This window comes from Spermophilus citellus (assembly GCF_964194105.1).
Source record: "Spermophilus citellus genome assembly, chromosome: 6".
Classification (NCBI taxonomy): Eukaryota; Metazoa; Chordata; class Mammalia; order Rodentia; family Sciuridae; genus Spermophilus; species Spermophilus citellus.
The window spans coordinates 66,928,276-66,950,735 of record NC_138187.1 but is presented as its reverse complement, the minus strand read 5'-3'; the positions used below and the strand labels follow the sequence as shown (position 1 = coordinate 66,950,735).

Below are 22,460 nucleotides of genomic sequence, written 5' to 3'. Positions count from 1 at the left end.
TATGTGCAAATATTTTGTTATCTGCATTTTCACTTAACTTGCCAGAGACATGGAAAGATGCAGAAATTTCTTATGGCAACAGAAGGTATGTTATAATCTATTAAGTTGCTCCCCCAAATTTTACCCTTCCAGGTGAAAAACATACATTTTTGCATGTTCAATCTGTCAGTTTTCTTAAGGCAAACTTCTAGAAATTGAAGTATTGGGTCAAATGATACAGGTATTTAAAATATGGATGCACAGTTCTATATTCAGGGTCTGTGGATTTTTTTTAGGAGCCAGTGGGCTGTATTTTCTTTTCCATTAGTACTGGAAATAATGGGAAAAGACCCTTTATACATGGTGTCCTTTCTGGAATCCCATGAAACAAAATCTGAAACAAGGAAGGGGTACAAGTAATTATTTTTTCAGAGGTGATTCAGAAAACACTCTAAGTACGCAGCAATAAAAGATGTATTCATGAAGGAGTTACTTATGTGGGCAACTGTGGCTTACTCCTCTGGGGACTCTGAGAGATCACATAGAACACTCTATAAAACTGTCCCTTATTAGTGTCTGCAGGGCATTATTTTCCCAATATTTTGACTTTTCCTGCTGTTATTTAAGAGATGTCTACAGGTAAATTCTAAAGTAGGCCAAGGGATATGCCTGGATCACCTACAACCTCAGCCACAAATGACTTATAACTCCTTTCCCAAACCCATGCCAAGGGGTGAGGTTAATCCAGGACAAATTGCATAGTGGGTGAAAGTTTTCATCTGTCCCTCTACCTTCCCTCTCTGTTCCCTAAGCTGTCTGTTGGTGCCAACTCTGGCTGCCTGGGATCCCGGGGGGTTAACTCCTCAAGGCATAGCAAAGACATAGTTGATCTTCTCATAATTTGGAGTGTTACAAATAATTAACATTTTAAGACAGGAATCAAAGGGGAGGATAATTCTTAACCAAAGGAATTGATAATAGTGCTGGCATTTTAGGTACTATTGTAGTTAAATGCTTTTTTGGCAGGAGGCACCTAAGTGTGAGGTTGGTCCAGCAGAAGAATTTTGTTTGCCCTTTCCTGGCCAGCATCAGGTGAGCAATGACAGGATGAAGGCAGAAGTGGATCAGAAGGGATGAGACCACTGCCTTAATTCCCTCCCAGAGATGACACTCACTGGCCTGTGAATTTTAGATAATGAGACTAGTCAGACTTTGTTGGCTTTTATTTTCCCGGTTAGCCACATGCAGTGACCAACAAACCTTGGTTAGATTAACTATGTAGGAGTTTCTCCACTAGTACCATTTGGGGGGGGGCAAGGGAGAATATGATACTGCTTTTACACAGCACCTTCTTTTTACTGACACAGCCACCTCCAGCTGTCCACAGTTACAGGTCACCATCTGCTCGCCAGATCTAGTGGCTATTTCTCAATTCTCATTCTCCTTACTCCCTCAGCAGTATCTGGCATTGTTTCCAGTTCCACCATCTTGAAACTTTACCTTCTCTTGGCCTCCATAACATCACACCTTCTGATCATTATTCTGCCAATGAGCTCTTTCCTTTTGTCTCCTAAACATAGTTCTCCCCTAAGACTCTGTCCTTCAGAGCAGCATGAGGTAGTGGAAAGAATGCAGGTTTTAGAGCCAGAGCAACTGTGTTTGATTCTGGGCTGCATCATTTATTAGCTTGTTGACCTCTCTGAGTCTCAGTTTTCTCCATTGTAAAAACACAGATATAATCATAAGGCTTGAGGATATTGTAGGGAAAGGTCCTGACAAAGTAATTGCTAAATGTGTGGCAGTTATAGGTGTTCCTGTGTGACTTTGCCAAACATTATGCAACAATCCCCCTCCCACTGTTGACTCCCTGCTCACCTCTGGGTGGAGGAGTGCCAGCTTTCCTTCTCCTTCCCCAACTTTTCTCCTACATCTGGTCCTTGTCTCCACATATCTGCTAAGTGTTTCCACTCTTGACATCCTGCCATGACCCCAGGAGTGGCCTGCACAAACCAACCTTGTCATCCTTCCCTCTCCAAAGACTTTCCTGCCAGGATTTCCACAGTACTATTTCCCAGATGTTCCAGCTTGAAAGGCTTGAAAGAGTCTTGAATTCAGACATTTCCTTGGTTATTTGGAAGTAATCGTGATTATTAGTAGAATGCTTCTATATGCATTAATGACTCACCCCAACAGTACTTTGAAGTAGGCTATTGTACAAATGAGACCCAGAGAGGCAAAATAATTGGCCTGAAGGGAGAGTATGTAACAGAACAACACTTACATTCAAATCCAGGGCTTGTGGCATTTGTCAGAGATTCCCTCCATGGAGTGACTGGCCAGTACCAGGGCCCTACTAACTCAACCTACTGAAGTCTCTAGCTAGCAAACCCATCCCAGTGTCTCTTTCAGCTCCTGGGTTTCTCTCACCTCCCCTTCACAGACAAATTCCTATAAAATGATAAACACCTCCTCGCTGGACTAATTCTCTCCCCTTTGATTCCTTGGGTACTGCAATTTTGCTTCTACCTCCATTACCGGAATGACTCTTACCAAGGACAATAGATGACAAGGACACTGTGTAGCTAGCTGTGTTAGTCACTTTGCATTGTGAACCTGTGACCAAAATACCTGATAATAACAACTTAGAGGAGGAAAAGTTTATTTTGGCCCACCGTTTCAGTGATGTAGTATGAAACTCCATGCCTCTAGGCCCAAGGTAAGGCAGACACCATGGCAGAAGAGTGGGACAGAGGAGTGCTGCTCACCTCATGGCAGCCAGGAAGCAGAGAGAGAAAGAGGAAGAGGGGTTCCAGAAAGATGAACCCTTCACACCCCCAGATCTACTTCCTCCAGTCATGCCCCATGAAAGAATGATCAAGGCTTGCCATCAGAGAAAATGCCCATTTACTGAGGAATAGCCCTGCATATTTATAGAGCCGGGGGTGGTTTGACAGTTGGCATGGGGTGCTTTTTTATTGGTGGGTAAGGATCAGGTGAGCCAGCAGGGCTAGTCTGATTGGTGGGTAAGGATCAGGTGAGCCAGCAGGGCTAGTCTGATTGGTGGGTAAGGATCAGGTGAGCCAGCGGGGCTTACCATTGGACAGCTCTTCTTAGGGGATGGGGAAGTTAATCTTTGGAGCCAGGCAACTCCCAACACCCCATGTGCCAACAGTGACTGGTTTCAGTTACAAACTAGGAAGGACTGACTAAAGTCACAGCTCTCATGATCCAATCATTGTACCCCTGAATATTCCTTCATTAACACAAAAGTTTTTGGGGGACACCTCATATCTAAATCATAATAGTAGCCTTTCTATATATGAGCACTGTTTAATCCTATTGATGTGCCCCTTTTCCTTATGAAGGAGTCCCTCTTTCCTTCTTTCCTTTCCTTTCCTCTCATTTCTCTCCTGGATTTCCCTCCTGCCCTAGTGTCTATGGCTCAGCCCACCATTGGAATGCCGACAGTCCTCAGGGTTTTGTTATAAGCCATCCTTCATTGCAAATGATTTATTCTCCTTGGTTACCTCATCTACTTCTGTGGCTTCCATGCCCACCAATAATGACTCCCAAATCTCTCTCTCTCTAGCTAGACATTTCTCCTTAGCTTAAAATCTCCATATTCCATGACTAGAGTTCAGATCTTGGATCCACTCACCAGTGGGGCAGCAGTGATGGTCAGTTGGCTTTATTTGTCAGCTTGACTGGCATAAGGAATGGCAAGTTATTTGTTTAAACATTATTCTGAATATGCCTGTAAAGGTGTTTATGGATGAGATTGACATCCATCAGAACCTCATATTTAGAATTTGCTTCAAAACATATTCTTGATACCAACTGTTTGAGGGTGTGTTTCCTAAAATCAGTCTGAGAATTGGGTTGACCATGACTTACTGAGCGAATGCTCTTAGGAGAAAGGGAATAAGAAAGAAGCAGGGTTGGCTTGGGAAGGACCTAAGCAATAAGGTGATCTTAGCTGGAGTCTAGATACAGCTTAATCCCTCAGGAGCTTCAGAACATCATAGAATTGGACTGTCCATGAAGCAAAAAAGACAGCCTTTGTATCCTCAGCTGGTTACTAGTTGCAGTTTTCAGGAGTGGGATGGGGGTACAATCCCTTTGCATGGGACAGCTCCTGGCTCCTCTTTGGCTGAGGGCAGTGATCTGGTAGTTGGCAGATGGGAGTACTGACCTGTAAAGTGATCTGGGCAGGGCACCAACAACTTCCAAGATTATTTCAGCAAATAGCACCACCATCCACAAGTTGCTCAAGATAGAAACCTGGGAGTTATTTTGGTCTCCTTTTTTTCAACCCTTGGATAATCTAATCACTCTCCAAAATATGTATTAGATCTCCTAATTATTCCATTTACTGTTTTCTATTTTCACAGTCACCATTCAAGTTGATATCGTCAGTCTGTATTTCCTATATTACTTCAGCAGCTCCCAAATAGCTAGTTCATTATCTACAAGGCAGCCAAAGTAATCTTTCTAAATTCCCACCTTTTCATTTCCTTTCCTTTATTAATCCTTCAATGACTTGTAGGACAATTTTGAACTGGTTTAAATGGCTTAAAAGATACTGCATAATGTTGGTTCTGCTCACCATCCCAACTTGTGTGTCACTACGTACAAATTCACAGAGCTGGCCCAAATGGTCTTCTTTTAATTCCTTGAATATGCTACATTATCCCTTGAGTCTATGTGTTTGCACATATTTTTCCTCTGCCTCTGCATCTTTACCGCCTCTTACCTGATATACCTCTACTCACTCTAAAGTATTTCGCTGTCTCTGAGAAACTCACCTTAATTCTGATCTCTAGAGTCCCATAATACCTTGTACTTTCCCATCATTTCACCAATCACATGGCATTGATGATCACCTCTTTTGTTGCCTATTTTCCCTCACTACAGTGCTATTTCTCCACCTGTAGAAATACCTCTAATTTCTACTCTTAACTGGTTTAAGATAAACTAATTATTATTTAACCTAAATTCTAAGCTTTGTGGTAGTAATGAGGGAGCTTGCATTACTTATCGCTCTATAGCAGTGCTTGGTGTATGGATGGAGCGCAATGGGTATTTCTTACATGAACTATTAAAGGAACAAAAACATTCCATCTCTTTTCTCCTTGTCACCCTGGATGCCAGTACCTGCAACTCTGCCTTGTATATATTAAGTGATTAGTAAATCTTTATCTATTATTTATTTATTTATTTACTCTGGTGCTGGAGCTATAACTCAAGTTCTCTTGTATGAGAGGCTAGTGTTCAATTACAAAGCTATAACCACAACCCCTGACAATATTTATTGCAAATAACAAGAAGGTCAGTTTTGTTGTTATTTGCTTTTTTTTTCATTTGAGTGACAGTTTTTCTTCCCAATTCAGGCAGTTCCTCAGCACCCATGTCCAGAGTTGTCTAGCGGAGAGTGACATCAACAAAATGGTGGATTAAATGCTCGATGTTTTCATCTCTCCCATGGAAACATCATTAAAAAAAAAAAAAACAGAAACAAAAAGTAAATCAGGAGCTGTCTTACCAACTTTTTAAGAACTCTAGGAAATAAGCAAACATTTACAATAATCAACCAAATGCCCAATCAAGGAGGAGCTATCTTCAAAATGGAAGGAAAGTTTTATAGCATTTTTACTTGCTTGCCTCCACTGCATCCAACATAGTGGTATTTTTGTTCTTGAGCAAGCAGCCGCCCAGTATCCAATTTCACCCTTGAACTGGAGGAAGCCAAGTAGCCCTAGTTGGAAATTATTGTGTACCTCTGTTCTCAGTGGTCTGGGGGATACCTGAAGCCTGGATGTAAGTCACTAGTCTGTGTTCCACATAACTCAAAACCTAGGTAGGAAAACTAGCAGGATCTGCTTGTTAAAAGCTACAAGGCAACAATAAACCCAGAAATATCTAGGACAAGAGATTCTGGGTGGAGACCTATATTAGACAATCTAAAAGCCTGGAAGAAAAAGTGAGGTTAAATTCTTCAGGCAACTATGACATTAAAAAGTAGTCATGTATGCAGGGGAATTTGGAAACTTGTTCTCATGCTCAGGGAAAGTTCAAGTTCAGAAAAATACTGGGAAGAACTTAAGTTTTCACTTTAGGCTGATCCCTGGGTGAAAGCAAGTCTACTTAAGTGGTAAAATGCTGCTAGCACAGAGCTAACCTGCAAAGACTGGGAGTAACAGATGTTTTCTCCTTTTTGGTTTCTTTTCTTTCTTTTTTTTTTTTAGGTGCTTTTTGTTTGTTTGTTTCACTTCCTGGCATTCCAGGAAATCTTTGATAAAGATTAATTGAACATAGCTAAAGAATAGAAACTTCAGCACTTGAAAAGTCTTTGCAAAAATTGCTTGGAAAAGCTTAAAAACAAATGTGTTACTTCAGCCTTCAACAATAACTAATGGGAGGAAAGGAGGAAGGAAGGAAGGAAGGAAGGAAGGAAGGAAGGAAGGAAGGAAGGAAGGAAGGAAGGAAGGAAGGAAGGAAGGAAGGGGAAACAGCACATCTTAGAAAGTTTTATTTCCAGAGTCACTGCATGATAATAATCAAATGCCCAACCGTCAACAAATAAATTACAAGACATCCAAAGAAGCAGGAACACAAGGTTCATTCAAAGAAACATTAATTGGTGGAATCTGTCCCTGAGGAAGCCCAGATATCAGAATTACTAGAGAAAGACTTTAAAACAACTATCTTAAAAATGCTTAAATATTAAGATAAAACAATTACAAGGAACTAAATTAAGTCAAGAAAATGATATGTGAACAAAATAAGCATATAAACAAAGAGACAGAAATTATAAAAAGAAACCAAACAGAAATTCTGGAGCCAAAAAAGTATAATGAATAAGTGAAAAATTTACTAGAAATGTGCAATACCAGATTAGAGCAGGCAGGAGAAAGAACAGCAAATTTAAAGCTAGGACAATTGAAAGTGTTGAATATGAGAACTGAGATTTAAAAAAAAAAAGTAGAAGAAAAAGAAAAGTAAAAGGAATATAAGACAACATTGAGTGGACCAACTAATGAATTATGGGAGTTACAAAAGGAGAAGAGCAAGAGAAATGATCCAGGAATTATTTGGAAAAATACTTCCCAAAGGCAAGGAAAGACATTAATCTACAAATTCAGGATGCTCAAGAAATTCCAAGAAGACTCACACCAAGACACGTGATTATAAGTATCAAAATCTAAAGCCAGAGAGAAAATATTTAAAGAAGTAAGGGAAAAGTAACTTGTCATATATAAGGGGTCCTCAGTAAAATTACCAACTGATACTTGTCAGAAATCATGGAGGAAAGAATGCAATTATATGTTACATATAAAATGCTGGAAGAAAAAAAAATTGCCAACTTACAATTCTATATCTGGCAAAAATTATTCATAAGGAAATAAATAATAATTCTATCTTCAATCATAGATTAATTATCCTAAAGCAGGGTTTTAATAATGTTGTTACCCTATTAATGTTGTTTCAATGGTTCCCTATTGACTGACTACAGGATAAAATATAAATTCTTTCCTATATATTATCTGATTTCAACTTACCTTTCCAGCACCATCCTCTATTACAGCCAGATATTTTCCCCAATAGTCACCTCTACATTGCTATTCCTCCTCTACTTGCCTAACTCAATTCTAATTGAGTCTTCTTGAGCAATCTTGAGTTCATATCTTTTAGGAAGCCCCCTATAAACTTCCCAATGCTGATAAATTATATATCTTCTTGAACAGCAAAATTACAGTCTGTCTGCATCTCCATGGTCTGGCCAAATACTTTTTTTTTTTTTTACTCCAGCCACTTGCCTTTACCTAAAATAGTATACCTTGAGCAAGTCTGGGGGGAACTTTGAGGGCTTTTCTACTTGATGATTAGCTGTGGGCGCTCACCTAGTAATAATTTTTTCTCATTGGAATCTGCTTCCTTTTTCTTAAGATAATCATTTCCCAAAATGGAGTAGAAGGATTTTTATGGACATTTCACCAAAACAAATTCTAAAAACTGTGTGTTGAAAAGACATTAAGGTGGCCTCCTTGATGCCTGCTTCCCGGTATCCATGACCATGCATAACCCCTTCCCCTTGAGTCCAGCAGGATGTGCTTTATCAATGGATATGGCCAAGTTAATGGAATGTTACTGTCATGATCAGGTTACATTATACCAGGCTCTCTTAGCTGATGAGTGTTAGAGACTCTTATTATTAGCTTAATGAAAGATACAATCCTGTTGGAGAAGTCTACATGTCAAGGGACTGTAAGACCCTTTAGGACACAAAAATGGCCTCCAGCCAATAGCCAGGAGATAGCTGAGGCCTTCACAGGGGAAAGGAATCCTGCCATCAACCTGAATGAGCCTGGGATCAGATTCTTCCCCAGTCGAGCCTTCAGATGACATCTTGGACACAACATTGTAAGAATCTGAAGAGGAGGACTCATATTTCTGACCCTCAGAAACTGTGATAATAAATACATAATGGTTTAAGTCATTAAATTATGAGACAAAAAAATAACATCAATCAGGCCCAGCTAATAAACAGTAGCTAAGAATGGGATGTCCTGAAGGGAGTTTGATTATACTACCCAGTCTTGATCTTGGAATTATATCTTCCCTTGAAGATATAATTCCCTGGCAGCTGGGTCACAAATATTTGCATCGTGTTTTCTCTCTCATCATGACCTGGCCTATTTAAAACGCCAGTGTGTGAACACTTAGAAAGAAAACTGTATTGACGGTGGGTTCCACAATGGAAGTTGCCTACAAAATGGGACATTAGGAAAAGGCTGACTTGATTTTCCTTTCATACTCACAACATATTAGGGTTGTCTAGTTTTCTAATGGGATCCAGAGATGATGCTGTGAAGAACAACCTAAATCCTAGTAACCTGGATTAACTGGGTAAGGAGAAGTAAGAGAGGAAAAGAGGTCAGTCTCAAATTAGTGATGAAAGAAAAGAAAAAAGTTTGAAAAATGAGTTATTTCTTAATACTTTCAAGTAATTGAAAGACCTGATGGTTAATGAATCCTTGGTAGACTTGCTTTTATGAATAGATAAGCATACTTTTAAATTAACATATTAATTGAGGATATTCAAATGAGGTTGAAGATTTCAGCTTTTTTTTTTTTAAATAGACTGAACATTATCACTGTCTTCATTATAAGTTTGTTTTAAAAGATAGGCATGGTGTGATTGTAAATAGCACAGCCCCTATTCAGAGTCACAAACATCAAATGAGTTTCATATAAATAACAGGACTTTGACTCTATGCTCAAAGGGTTGGTGGGCCTGAACCCTTTTGCTGCCCACACACCATCTAAGAAGCTGCCTGTGGAAGAGGGAAGGGCATGTTCATGACTCTCTAATCTTCCTTGTTCTTCACTGGGAAGAGAGAAGAAATGGTGCTGCCACCACACTCACAGCTTTTAAGCTGCTTAAGGGAACAGTTAGTATTTGACTTTATTTCTTTGGAGAACCCTTGAAGAATAGCCCTGGGACACAAACCCTGGGGAGACCCAATGGCATTGGGCCCATTAGGTTCTTTCCAAGGAATTTGGAATTTTGACTCAAATTTCAAATCAATCATAAAATGTTGACTTTTGGAGTTCTGAGGCAAGGCAGGGAAGTGCGGTCCTGGATTCTGAGTCTTCCTTTGTCTGACTGTTAATAATATTTCCTGTCCATTCTTCCATTCATTCCAGAAACTACCGAGACAATAAAGGGCACCCCAAACTGTCACTTCTGGAGGAGGGAACAAATTTCCCCCTAAGTCAGTATGTCTCTCTGAAAGAGGGTCCAGACTTTAGAGACAGCAGGGTTAAACAACAGCCTTGGGGTTTAACCCAGAGGAGCTAAAACTCACATTTTGTCAAAAAGCCCAGGAGTTCCTTACCTTCCAGAAAACCTTATCTCAGAAGTTAAGGCATTGAACTGTTTGCAAAGTGTTCAGCTCTGGTTCAGAGAAAAAAAAAAAAAAAAAAAAAGGAGAGCAGCCACAGAGAGGCTGAAGACCTTGGGCAGTTCTCTTGCACAATCTAGAAACCCTGTGCAGACCAAGAAGCCTGTTCATGTGCAGAACTGCTGATTAGTTCTTTGTGGATCTCCTGTTTTGATGTCAGGGTGGTCAGCATGGGGGTGAGGAGGATGACGCCTAACTTAGGTGGCCCCAGGCAGCCGCACCTTTTTCAGAATTCACTTCCTGCTTTCTAGATGCCTGCACTCTCCACTCTGAAGGTTCTAGCTCCTGGAAGTGGGTACTCCCTTCCTGATTTTATCTGGGACACAGACAGTAAGATGATCTTCTTCTTGATTCCTCCATCTCCAGTAAGCTGACCATCTTCCTGTGCATCTAGTGTCTTTTGTTGAATAACTGCTATCATTGTCACGGACAAATTACACTTATTAACTCTGAAAAATTCCAACTCAAGAAGCTGCCATCCTCACTGCTGGGACCAGTCGGTCAGTTCTGGCTGTGGTTACTGTGAAGTTCTCAGCTGTCCTCAGCCTAGGGGTGGGGACCAGCCCAGCCCACCCAGCAGAGCCAGGACTGTAATGATTCCTCTCAACATGGCCTCAGGGGCCCTTATTAGTAAATGGCTTTCCCTGTGTGTGGACACCTTGCTCCCATCAACCTCCCCTTCAGCTGTTGTTTTTCTCACATTTGTGAAAGTGAGTGTTTAATGCCCTTCAGGGTGAAGCTGGAGACCAAAAGTTTGTCTCAGATGTTTGCTCAGCAACTCAAGATGCATCTCAGAAACTGTTGCATCTGAGGCTATTTCTGAATTTGGAAAAGGAGGAAAACAAACCCCATCTAGGATAACCCTGGAATGTTCCAGAGCAGGAGCAGCAGCCTTTTGCATAATCAGACTGTGAGCTCCCTGAAGGGCGGTGACTATCTTAATTATTTTTGAATTTTGAGTGCCTAGGCAGAGCCTGGCTCAGAGAATGTGCTAGAAAAATATACTACTGAGAGTGAGAAGTTATACTCCTTTACATATGATATGCCAAATGCATTTATTCTACTGTCATGTATAACCAATTAGAACAAATAAAAAAAATTTAAAAAATACTACTGAAAAAAATGCAAAGACTATGAACTCTCAGACAGGCACAGGCCAGGAATGATCTCATCCAAGAATAGTGCCTTTTCTGATGGCCCATAGGTTGTACAATTGAAGCGGGAGAAATCCCCTAGACATTGCCTGAATCAGTGGGGCAGGCTTTTGTAAGACATGGAGCATCAGATGTGTGTCTGTCCCATGACTTCTCAGGGTTGGCCACACTGGACAGGGAAACTGAGCCTGTAGCAGATAATAGGGAGCAGGGATGGCTGTGCCCAGAGGAGACCCCGTGTGCTTTTAGATAGTGGGCTGGGAGCCCTGAACCCTGGGTGCTCTCTGAGGCTCTTTATTTCTGTCCTGCCTGCTTTGCTGTGGTGATTTAAATCCTCTGGTCCTAGCAACAGTTGCCAAGATAAACAAACAGCAAAGGAATCCTGGATCATAGCTCAGGTCCTTTTGGGGATAGCCCTGGGGGAGACATGTTGGCTCCCACAAGGTGGTCGCTTAGGGGCAACTAGAGGTGGGGGCCACGAGGACTCTCAGGATTGCTGTGCACCAATTAGATGAGCAAGGCCATTTCTCATCTGTAATTAAATTGAGCTAATTTCATTCTGTGACACAGAGCCAGAGAATCAGGGTTCTCAAAAAAAATGTTATTCTCTTATTCCATTTTGTGTAAATGTCATCATGGTGCAGCTGGAACAGGAAGAAAGGACATTTTTGAGATGTTCCTGGTCCCCTAAATGGATTGTGTTCTGATCCTTCAGCATTAAAGCCAATCTAATGCCAAGGACTCCAGGAGCTGATGTAGATGAAATGTTACATTTATATAATCATCCCAAAGACTGGCAGGAAAGAGCTTTTTTTCTGTATAAATCCTAAGAACTGAGTGAGGGAGGCTGAAGGATCAGAGGAGGACTAGCCCTCTGGGGTCCTTGGCACTCTGCACACAAACAGGCTGCAGCCATTCATCTTTCTAGGTTTGCCTCTGAGGGGAAATGACAGAGAGAAATGGAGAGAAACTCCAGGCAGCCAAGTTCTCCTTTTAGTTGCTATCTTCAAGTGGTTTCGTGGAAGCAGGCAGCCTCCAGGGACTGGAAAGAAAAAGTCAGTTAGCAAAAAAGAGTGACCTCACAATTCTTTTCAAGATAAGAATTTGAGACAGAAACCAAACTTTGGACATTCACTATGAGAGGTCAAAAAATCCAGACAAACTCAGTCAACTCTCTCAAAGAGTTATGAGGGAAAAGCCCATAAAAATAAACAAACAAACCCAAAACAAGAAGGAGCCCCTCCTTCCAGTGGGTTAAGAATTTTCTGGGCTTCGCCGCCCTTACAATTACGGTGTATAAGATGTGGGGGCAGGCATCCGGGCCTCTCTTCCTTTCCTTGCTTGACCCTATGCTCAGCCTTGACCCCTCTCCAAATTCTTTCTTCTCTACCTGAAACAATCTGTTGTCCAACTTCTGTCTTGACTGAGGGAATAGCCTTTGTCGATGCTCAGGGGTCCTACAAGGACAGGCAACATTTTCCTGGAGCAGGCTTAGAAGAACTTCCGGGCTGGAAGGGCTAACGGTTAGAGCTCAGTCCCTCTCCCACAGCTGGACTACTGCAATGGCCTCCTCAGTGCCTTTCCTTCTTGGTTTGTTTGGCCTCAGGTCTCCACGGTGATGAAGATCCCACTGCTTCCCCTCGGTGTCGGGGAATTTTGGAAAGTCCCCTTTGCAACTATCTCACTGTAAGACATGAACAAGTTGTGGTTTAGCACTACAAGCATGCTCTCCTGAGGCCCTTGTAACCTTGTATGCCTGTGCCTACGGCAGCCACAGAGTGTTGGTTTCTGGGATTGCTGCACTTGGCTGTACTTAAAAGACCAGTTGTCATGGACTCAGATCTTAGGCTTGATAGAACCCAGCTTTCCAAGGAGGTATCTTAGATATTGTGGACCACACATGTGATGTGCTTAAAGTTCTCTATATTTGTGCAGCCCATGTGTCAAATCAGCCCCTTGTCATTGCCATGTGCTTGTGTTATTGGGAAGACAACTTGCTCTATCTAGCTCTTTCCTCTCCCATGCTATCCCTGCGCCAGTTAGCCCTCTCCCTCTCTGCCAAGTCACCAAGCCACTGGCTCCTCTGAGTCTCCATTTTATTAAAACATCCACTTTAAGATTGGAAGGGACCTCAGAATCTAGTAGATTATGTTCCTGTCATGCTGCACAGTTGCTTTCACATACATTTTCTCATCTTATCGTAAAGATTGTCTCCCACCCCACTGAGACCACAGGCAAGAACACTGAGATCTTAAGAGTTTAAGGGACTTTTTTGAAGACCAGGGCTGACTCCATTCCATGCTTTCCTTGAGGCCAGGCTCCAGTGCCTCTCATCCTCTCCCACTGGACTAGCCCCAACCTCTGGTGCCACTTAGGTTTCATGGTTCTCCTGAGCACTGTCCTGTGGCCTTTGCTTCCAGACCCCACCGTGGGAGTCCAGGGCAGAGCGGGCACAAACTGAGATGTTCCAAAAATCCTCTTCGTCACAGTCATTTGTGGAGAGATGGAACCATGCAGCAGCACAGGAGAAGCCCCTGTGACTGGTGACTCATTGGTGATCTCATTTAAAAATCCCCAGCAGCTCTTTTTGCCATGTGTCAGATGGCCCAGATACCCAGGGCGCACTCACACAGACACTCTGCAGAGGTAAATTCTGTATGACGTGGACGTCCCCCTTGAATATGTTACAAACACGAGGATGAAATGCTCAGGCCTGCGCTGCTAAATGAGACTCTGAGAGGACCAGGAAATTTCCTGGGATTCTCCATTGTGGGTGCTTTACAAACCCAACATCAAAGGAAAGTTACTTGTTCTCCTAAGCCACATCATAACTGACTCCCTGTTCCTCATGGTTTGATAAATATTTAGTTTCACCTTAAGGGGTCATGTCAGCCATGCCCCTGCCCTCCTGTAGGCTAAGCAGGCAGAAGAGAGTCTGACCTATTTTTAAAGACCTGCTTAGGATGGGAGGCCCTTTCATCTTTGGACACAGATGAAAGACACTAGTTTGTGGCACTGTTTCCTGACACTGTTGGGAGCTGGCAGACCAGAAGAGGAGGCAGGGATTAGGCGCAGCCTGGGCATGCTGTGTTAACCTCCCTGAAAAGACACGGGATAGGGCATCTAAGTGAGCCTAGCCAGATGGGAGAGAAGCAATAGAAGGATGTGGAGGCTTGGCTGGGCTGGGAGGCAGGGAGGAAATGGTGGCGAGGGTGCATTTTAAGCCAGAGAATGAGGGTATGTAGGGCATGTAGGGCATGACCCACTGGCTGGAGGAATCTGTGGAGGAGCTCAGCCATGAATTGAGGGTTTGTACTTGATCTAAAGGCTTTCGGGAACCCCTGAGCCATTCTAGCTAGGTGGAGATTTCCAGGGCATTTAATGCTGTCTTCCATGTTGAGTTGCCCTCTAGCTGCACCATGGTGATGGTGCTGCAGATCTCAGTGCTGAACTACAACCAGGGTTGAAAAGACAGCATGGCTCCTCCACTTTATCCCAGAGCCGAGGGATTCCAGCTGTTACTGTCCCTATTCAGGACAAGTTGGCATGTTTGTTTTTTGCTTTGTTTTGTTTTGTTGAGCCAGATGTTCTGGTCTAGAAGACTGGGATGTTTCCCTAGGGATATTCAGTCAGGGAGGGCCTTTTAAATAGTATATCAATAAGAGATTCATCTCACATTAATGAGTTGTGACAGCAGGGCTAAAGCCCTGGTGATCATCAGTGGTCTGGATATCTGCAGCATGATGGTCTTTAGTATCTGGAAAAACAGGCCAAGGCCAAGTCAGTGGAGTATGCGGGCTTGTGCTGGGATGGGGAGATGAAGACTCCTTCACACACAGGTGGGGATTACCAACGGATTTGATGATTTTAGATGAACAAGTTGCTGCCCTATCTCCAAACTGATTAATCCACACTTCTGCAATCATAAAATGAGAAGTTGGGGTAGGATTTTTTTTTTCCTAATAAAGGTCAAATCCAAGTTCACTATCATGATGCTTTGCAGCTTGTTATGGAAGAGTTTTCATGAGACTTCCCAAGAAGCGTTGCTGGTACAGTGAGTTTAGAGAAGGTTCCAGGGTGCTGGAACCAGAAGGAAGCAGGTGGGGGGAGCAGAAAGAAGAAGATAAACCCCAATAGGCTCTAGTGTTTGATGTTTGACAGGCTTGCTAATGCTCAGCTTTGCAATGTCTCACCTCTAGGACACATAGTGGGGACAAGATGAGTTCCAGGCTCCCTACTAGACCTGCCTTCTTCTCTGGTTGGTTCTGCACCCACAAAAGGAATAAGTTGTTCCAAGAAAACCATTTAGACATCTCTCAGTTTAGGGCTATGGTGTGTTCTGAGTGTGTGTGTTATTCATTTGGTTATTTCCCTGTACAAATCATGCTCTGCTTGTTGGTCATTTAGCATTTTGGGTCAGCCCATAAAAGCTTGACTGATCTGTGAGGTGACTGGACACTGTGCAAGCTGTCTTCAAGAGCTCATCTCTATTCACTCTGAGGTGAGGCAGGAGCCAGGGACTCTTTGGAGAAAGCCTGGGCAGCAGAGAATTAGGAAGGAAAGGTGAGAAAGAAAAGAGTTGAGTCTGTATGAGTGTATGTGTGTGTGTGTGTGTGCACACACGCGCATATGCATGCACATGTGCATTTTAGACAGTGCGTTAAAGCAGGTAAGGGACAGGGAAGCCAGATATTAACAGTAATCCTTGGGAATTCCCCAGGAGCAGAATTCAGTAGGGCCAGAGATGCACATTAACCAGAGGTGCAGGGTGTAGGTTGGCCGCTCTTGAATCTACTGGATTCAACATTTCATCATCAGTTCCCTACCTCTCAAAACTATCCCAAAGCCCTTTCCCATCGTCCGTCTCTGGAAACTGCTGTCTGTTTTCTGCCATTGTAAATTTGTCTCCTCTAGAACTAACGTGCATGTAATCATTAGTTTTTGAATCAGTTCTCTTTTAGTTTTGCTTCATTCATATGGTTCCCTTTTCTTGTTAATTATGATTCCAATGTGTGGATGAACCCTAGTTTCCCCTTTTCCACCATTGAGAAACCTTTGAGCTGTTTCCAGTTTTTCACAATTATGAACAAAGCTGCTAGAAACATTTGCATACAGGTTTTTGAATTAACATGGCTTTCATTTCATTTGGGAAAATACCCAGGAGTGAGATTACTGGTTCTGTCCTAAGTGTTTACCTTTTATAAGAAACCACCAAACTGTTTTCCAAGGTGGACATACCATTTTGCATCCCCATAGCAACGTGGGAGAATTCTGGTTCTCCCTACTCACTCTCTGTTCTTGTCACCACTTAGCATTGCCGTGTCCTCTCCTCACATTCTATTAAGTATTTCATGGTATTTCAGTCTGTTCTCATGGCTTTAATTTTCATCTTCCTGATGACTAACGATGTTGAGTACAGTTTGATGTGTTCATTTGCCATCTAGGTATCTTCTTTGGTGAAATATCTGTTCAAATACCTTGTTCATTTAAAAAAATTGAATTGATTTGAAAGTTTTGAGAATTAAAAAAATATTTATATTATCTGCATAAGTCCATTACCAGATAGATGATTTGCAAATATTTTCTTTTGTTTGTGGCTTGTCTTCTCATTTTCTTCATAATGTCTGCTTTTTTGGAATGGGAGAGGGTACTGGGATTGAACCCAGGGGTGCTTTTCCACAGAGTTTCATCCTCAGCCTTTTGTTTATTTTTAATTCTGAGACAGGGTCTCTCTAAGTTGCTTAGGGCCTTGCTAAGTTGCTGAGGCTTGCTTTGAACTTGGAATCCTCCTACCTCAGCCTCCCCAGCTGCTGGGATTAAAGGTGTGCACCCCGCATGCCTGTTTCATAAAGTCTTTTGAAGGGCAAATGTTTTAATTTATCTTTTTAAAAATTTTTTGGATCAGAGTTTTAGCATAATTGCTAAGAAATTTTGGACTATGCCAAGATTATAAAAATTTTTAGCTATTTTTTCCTGGTAGTTTATAGTTTTAAGGAGTTTTTTGTTTTTGTTTTATTTTCTTATTTGTTATTTTTAGTTATACATGACAGTAGAATGTATTTTGACATATCATACATATATGGAATATAAATTCCAATTTTTGTGGTGTGTACATAGTGTGGAGTTACACTGGTTATCTATTCATATGTATTCATGGACACAGGGAAGTTATGTCCGATTCATTCTACTCTTTCCCATTCCCATCCCCCTACCTTTCCCCCCATTTCTCCCCGTCCAATCTGGTGAACCTCCAACTCCTCCCTCTCCTCACCCCCACTGCCTATTGTGAATCAGCATCCACATATCACAGAGAACATTTGGCCTTTGATTCTTTGGGATTGACTTAACATGAGAATCTCCAGTTCCATCTATTTACTGGAAAATGCCATAATTTCATTTCTCTTTATGGCTATGTAATATTCCATTGTGCATGTGTATCCCATTTTCTTTATCCATTCATTATTTTTTTGGGGTGGTGCCAGGGATTGAACTCAGAGGCACTCAATTTCTGAGTCATATCCCCATCCCTATTTTGTATTTTATTCAGAAACAGAGTCTTACTGAGTTGCTTAGCTCTTTGCTTTTTGCTGAGGCTGGATTTGAACTGCCATCTTCCTGCCTCAGCCTCCTGAGCCACTGGAATTATAGGTGTGCTCAACCCAGCCTGGCTCCATTTGTCTATTGAAGGGCACCTAGGTTGGTTCCATAGCTTAGCTATTGTGTGAATTGAGCTGCTATGAATATTGATGTGGCAGCATCACTACAGTATACTGATTTTAAGACCTTTGGGTAAATGCCAAGGAGTGGGATAACTGGATCAAATGGTGGTTCAATTTAAAGTTTTCTGAGGAATCTCCATACTGCTTTCCAGAGTGATTGCACCAATATGCAGTCCCACCAGCAATGTATGAGTGTACCTTTTCCCTTACATCCTCACCAATATTTATTGTTACTTGTATTCTTGATAATTACCATTCTGACTGCAGTGAGATAGAATTGCAGTTTAATTTTAATTTGCATTTCTCTAATTGCTTGTGATGTTGAACATTTTTTTCATATATTTGTTAACCATTCATATTTCTTCTTCTGTGAAGTGTCTGTTCAGTTTATTTGCCCATTTATTAATTGGGTTATTTTTTTGGTGTTAAATTTTTTGAGTTCTTTATACATCTTGGAGATGAATGCTGTATCTAGGTGCAGGTAGCAAAGATTTTCTCCTATTCTGTAGGCTCTCTCCTCATGTTCTTGATTGTTTCCTTTGCTGTGAAGAAGGTTTTAGTTTGATATAATCCCATTTATTGATTCTTTTTAAAAATACTTTTTGGTTGTTGATGTACCTTTGTTATTTATTTATTTATATGTAGTGCTGAGGATCAAACCCAGTGCCCCTCATGTGCTAGGCAAGAGCTCTGCGACAACCCCAGGCCTCATTTATTGATTCTTGATATTACTTCTTGGACTTTAGGAGTCTTGTTGAGGAATTCAGTTCTTAAGCTGACATGATGGAGATTTGGGCCTACTTTTTCTTCTAGTAGGTGCAGTCTCTCTGATCTAATGCTTAGGTCCTGGATCCACTTTGAGTTGAGTTTTGTGTAGGGTGAGAGATAGAGGTTCAGTTTCATTCTGCTACATGTAGATTTCAATTTTTCCCAGCACCATTTGTTGAAGAGGTTATCTTTTCTCCATTGAATGTTTTTGGTGCTTTTGTCCAATATGAGACAACTGTATTTATGTGGGTTTGTCTGTATGTCTTCTACTCCGTACCATTGGTCTTCATTTCTGTTTTGATGCCAATACCATATTGTTTTTGCTACCATGTCTCTGTAGTATAATTTAAGGTCTGGTATGGTGATGCCTCCTGCTTCACTCTTCTTGCTAAGGATTGCTTTGGCTATTCTGGGCCTCTAATTTTTTCAAATGAATTTTATGACTGCATTTTCTATTTCTATGAAGAACATCATCAGAACCTTAGAAATTGCATTGTATAGTGCTTTTGGTAGTGTGGCCATTTTGACAATATTAATTCTGTCTATCCAAGAACATGCTAGATCTTTCCATCTTCTAAGGTCTTCTTCAATTTCTTTCTTTAGCATTCTGTAGTTTTCATCGCAGAGGTCTTTCACCTCTTTTGTTAGATTGATTCCCAACTATTTTATTTTCTTTGGGGCTATTGTGAATGGGATATTGTTCCTAATTTCTCTTTCAGTTGATTTATGGGTGTTACTAAGTTCAAGAAGTTTTCTGGTGAAATTTTTTGGGTGTCTTCTAATTATAGAATCATGTTGTCAGCAAACAGGGATAGTTTGAGTACTTCTTTTCCTATTTGTATCCCTTTAATTTCTTTCTTTTGTATAATTGCACTGGCTAGAGTTTCCAGGACTATGTTAAATAGACGTGGTAAAATAGGACATCCCTATCTTCTTCCAGTTTTTAGAGAGAATGCTTTCAATTTTTCTCTATTTAGAATGATGTTGGCCTTGAGTTTAGCATGTATAGCTTTTACAATGTTGAGGTATGTTCCAACTATCCCTAGTTTTTCTAGTGTTTTGAACATGAATGGATGCTATATTTTGTAAAATTCTTTTTCAGCATCTATTGAGAGAATCACGTGATTCTTGTCTTTAAGACTATTGATGTGATGAATTACATTTATTGATCTCTGTATGTTGAACCAACTTTGCAACCCTGGGATGAACCCCATTTGATCATGGTGCACTATCCTTTTAATTTTGGGGGGGGGGGATACAGGGATTGAACTCAGGGGCACTCAACCACTGAGCCACATCCCCAGCCCTATTTTGTATTTTATTTAGAGACAGGGTCTCACTGAGTTACTTAGCACCTCGCTGTTGCTGGGGCTGGATTTGAACTCACAATCCTCCTGTCTCAGCCTCTCTGGTGGCTGGGATTACAGGAGTGCACTATGGCACCAAGCTCTTAATATGTTTTTGTATGTGATTTGCCAGTATTTTATTAAGAATTTTGGCTTTATCTCCTCCAGCTGCCCAAGATGCCCAAAGGAAAGAAGACCAAGAGGAAGAAGGTAGCATGGGCTCCCTCTGTGGTCAAGAAGCAGGAAGCCAAGAATGTGGTGAAACTGCTATACAAGAAGAGGCCAAAAAACTTCAACATCAGATAGGACATCCAGCCCAAAGGGACCGTATCTGCTTTGTAAAATGGCCCCACTACATCTAGCTACAGCAGCAAAGGGCTATCTTCTCTATAAGCAGCTTAAAGTGCCTCCTGTATTAACCAGTTCACCCAGGCCTTGGACTGCCAAATAGCCACCCAGATGCTTAAGCTTGCCCACAAGTACAGACTAGAGATGAAGCAGGAGAAGGAGCGGAGGCTGTTGGCCCAGGCTTAGAGGAAAGCTGCTGGCAAAGGGGATGTCCCCACAAAGAGATGGCCATTCCTTCGAGCAGGGGTCAATACTATCACCAACTTTGTGGAGAACAAGAAGGCTCAGCTGGTGGTGATTGCACATGATGTGGATCCTATGGAGCTGGTTGTGTCCCTGCCCACACTGTGTGGGAAGACAGGAGTCCCTTACTGCACCATCAAGAGGAAGGCCAGGTCGGGATGTCTGGCTCACAGGAAGATATGCACCACTGTTGCCTGCACACAGGTTAATTTGGAAGACAGAGGAGCTCTGGCTAAGCTGGTGGAAGCTATTAGAACCGGACTACAATGACAGACATGATGAGATCCATCGCTACTGGGGAGAAAATGTCCTGGGTCCAAACTCTGTGGCTTGTATTGCCAAGCTGGAGAAGGCAAAGGCTGAAGATCTCACCACTGAACTGGGATAAATGTATGCTACTGGGTTTCTGTACATAAAAGTAATAAACTGCCCTCATCCAGGAAAAGAAAAAAAAGAGTTTTTGCATCTACATTCATTAGGAACATTGGTCTGAAATTTTATTTCCTTGATGTGTCTGTCTGATTTTAGTATCAAGGTGATACTCGTTTCATATAATGAGTTTAGAAGGGTTCCCTGCTTTTGTCTCTCTGAAGGTCTGAGAGAACTCAGCTGAGGATATATCTGGTCCTGGTCCTGGGCTGTTCTTTTTTGGTAGACTTTTGATGTCATCTTCAATTTCATTGCTTGAAATTGATCTGTTTAAATTTTCCATGTCTTCCTGATTCCGTCTGTGTTAGTCATAAGTCTCTAGAAATTTGTTGGTGTCTCTAAGATTTTCTGTTTTTTAGAGTATAAATCATCAAAATAGGTTCAGATTATCCTTTGTATTTCAGTTGTGTCAGTTGTGATGTATCCTTTCTCATCATGAATTTTAGTAATTTGTGTTTTTTTCCCTTTCTCTTTTTTAGTTTGGCTAAGGGTTTATCAATTTTATTTATTTTTTTTAAAGAACCAACTTTTTGTTTTGTCAATTATTTGGATTGTTTCTTTTGTTTCAATTTCATTGATTTCAGCTCTGATTTTAATTACTTTCTGTGTTCTACTCTTTAGGTGTTGATTTGTTCTTCTTTTTCTAGGGCTTTGAGATGCAATGTTAGGACTTTTATTTATTGACTTTCTATTCTTTTAATGAATGAGTTCAATCCAATAAACTTTCCTCTTAGCACTGCCTTAACAGTGTCCCTGAGATTTTGATATGTTGTATTGCTATTTTCATTTACCTCTAAGTATTTTTTTAAACTTCATCCCTGATTTCTTCTGCTATCTATTTGTCATTCAATAGGATATTATTTAGTTTCTAGGTATTAGAGTAGCTTCTATTTGTTATTTTATCATTGATTTCTAATTTCATTACATTATGTTTTTTTCCCATCCTTTCACTCTCCATTTGTAGATGTCTTTGCCTATGCAAGGTATTATCTCTAGTTTTTTTGTATTTGCTAAGAGTTGCTTTGTGACTTAAGATGTGGAATATTTTAGACAAGGATTCGAGTGCTGCTGAGAAGAAGGAGTATTCATTGATGGGTGAAATGTTCTACATATGTCTGTTGAATCTAAATTATTAATTGTATTTTTTTAGTTCTATATCTTCTTTATTTAGTTTTTGTTTGGAGGATCTATCTAGTGGTGAGAGAGGTGTGTTAAAGTCACCCCATATAATTGTATTGTGGTCTATTTGATTCTTGAAATTGGGAAGGATTTGTTTGATGTACATAGATGCTGCATTGTTTGGTGCATAAATATTTACTATTATTATGTATTGTTGATGTATAATTATGCTAAGCAGTATGAAATGCCCTTCTTTGTCCCTTCTGATTAACTTTGGCTTGAAGTCCACTTTATCTGTTATGAGGATAAAAAAAAAAACCCTGCTGGTTTATGAGATCCATGTGAGTGATATGTTTTTTTCCCATCCTTTCACCCTTCATCTGTAGATGT

The 22,460-nt window shown here is 41.1% G+C and overlaps 1 pseudogene across 1 annotated transcript in view; it reads left to right on the top strand.

Annotated features, from left to right (window-relative positions):
- Positions 1-20,910, top strand: part of LOC308652481 (large ribosomal subunit protein eL8-like) — a 35,723-nt pseudogene extending 14,813 nt beyond the window's left edge. Inside the window, exon 4 of the transcript XR_014024442.1 lies at positions 20,100-20,910. The product of XR_014024442.1 is annotated as a large ribosomal subunit protein eL8-like (transcript). The remainder of the gene's footprint in view (positions 1-20,099) is intronic.
- Positions 20,911-22,460: the final 1,550 nt, after the last annotated feature.